Genomic DNA, 2,388 nt, shown 5'->3' on the forward strand with positions numbered 1-2,388 from the left:
TATTACCATTTTCTGGACGAATTCATCGTTACTAGGCAAATTCAGAGGTTGTAGATCGCATCCACTGGAATACTCTCGCTTTTATGTATACTTTATACAGTCAATTTGGCTCGTGTGCACTTTAAAGAACCCAGTGCATCTTTCGAGAAGAGTAGGGGGTTACCCCGATGTACTGGTCCATTCATTCAGCCTCTCCTGCGTCCTAGCTGGTGCCAAACGTAGTGCACCCTTGCACTCCTTTGGACCCCACCAGTGATGGAAATAGAGGGGGATTCTGACGCATGGGCAACCCAGGATCTCCAAATTCACTGCCTAGGCACACGCCATCGTTCATGGCGTATAGCATCGTCTTTCGAGACGGCTGGCCTATATATATATATATATACAGTCAATAAAGTGCGCCCTCTCTAATGAGATTACTTTTTGTACTTCGCATCTCGCACAATGCGGTCGTTCGGTTAGGCTGAGATATGTTTGTTTAAGTGTCAAAATCTCAGTCAGAATCAGTTTTTTAACAAATTTGTAATAATTACTATGAAATATTATATTTCACAAGTGTCAATACTAGCAACGGAAAATATCATGTCGGCCGTTTTTATGTGTGATAACAGAACCTAAAATCGAGGTAAAGCTAGGCCTAGCCAGCAGCGTTGGATAGGCTAATGTTTTCGGCGCCTACGATATTTCTTCTCACGACCTATCGCAAAATCAACATGAAAAATTCATCCGCATTTATTTTTTGTGTGGAACACAAAAAAATCAAATTTCAGTCTTATTCTACATTTTTTTCATTCTTAGGAATGTCTAAATTCAGTTAAACTAGCAATTCCGTATTATATTTATAAATCTTTATAACATTTATACAAAAATTAGATTTTTCTTAAAAATTGAAATTTTGCCGGGAATGGGGCTTTAAAATTTACCCGTCTTTGGTCACCCCAAAGACCGGTGAAGAGGAGAAATATCTTTATAACACTACAACATACCCCATTTAATATCATAAAAGAGGTGGCTAGGACACTTTTTGAGTGATATGCAATATGTGCCAAGTATTTTTTTTAATTTCAACAATATTTTGTGAAGGTCGTAACTGATCATAGCATGGACTTATATAATTAATCTTATTAATAGGTCCATGATCATAGGATCCTCAATACATATAACAACGGGGAAAAATAGATTAAGTAAATAATTAACAAAATAATATACAAATTATGAAAAAAAATTAAATACAAGTGTAAAATAACAATAAGATAAATGAAGCGTAGGCCTATAAGTTTTAAAATAAATTTTAATGAATTAAATTGACCTAAATGTAATTGTAATTAAAAACAAAGGAAACAGAATAATTAGATAATACATGATATAATCATATAATAACAAAAGTTTGTAATTAATCAGCTAAATCATACCAAGGGTCTGCCACTGCCTCAAGAGAGAGAATCAGGGGCGGATTTAAGGGGGGCGGCCCCGCCCCCCACTTTTGGGAGGTGAAAAAAAAAGAAAGAAAAAGAAAAAAATGATAGCCCACAACGCCTCAAATGTTATTTTCGGGCGTCTAGAACACAAAAATTTCGCGGGGGCATGCCCCGGCAGTACCCCATAGGACATTGTTGTCTCGATCGGCCCAAATTTCGGCCCCCCTTTTCGACATCTCTGGATCCGCCCCTGAGAATTCATGTAATCACTAAAAAAGGCGAGACTTTTAGTGTGGAGCGAACCTGCCACCCGCCAATAGTGATGATTTCGAATAATACAATTTTACTTAACTATTTAGCGCAAAAAAAAAATTATTTTGTTACGCCCGCCACTACCTTAAATCTCCAAAAATATATATATTTCTTCCTATATAGATTTACTCCGTCTGAATGTTTTGCTAAGAACTAAATATATGCTAAGAAAACAAAATTTTATTCTGCCCTCCTATTTTTCTGCCCTCCTCTGGCGATCTTTAAAAAATATGTTTGTCAAACAAAGTATAAGAAAAGTCTCACCTAAAACCAGGGAAAGAGAGAGAGAGAGATACTATAGTATAGACCCTATTTCTTTTATTCAATAAACATAAAAGCAGCCCAAGCTGAATTGGAGTACGAATTTACAGTTTAGGAACACAATCAAGCAAATACAGAAGGAAACATCAAAAGTAAAATTAAAAACCATACTTAAGTACAAAGTCAAATATAATCAAAATATAAAAAGATATAAAAAAATAAATATAAACATTTACAATAAAATCGGTCGAGAATAGAGAACATCCAAAATATGATTTAAAAAAAAAAAAATAAAAAAATACAAATAAAACAATTCAGTCACATTTTCACAATATATAATATATATATATATAAATATATATACAACAAATATATATATATATATATGTTGATATAA

The sequence above is a fragment of the Anneissia japonica genome, unplaced genomic scaffold (assembly GCF_011630105.1).
Source record: "Anneissia japonica isolate Jap-2015-1 unplaced genomic scaffold, ASM1163010v1 scaffold287990_len610157_cov183, whole genome shotgun sequence".
NCBI classification, from domain to species: domain Eukaryota; kingdom Metazoa; phylum Echinodermata; class Crinoidea; order Comatulida; family Comatulidae; genus Anneissia; species Anneissia japonica.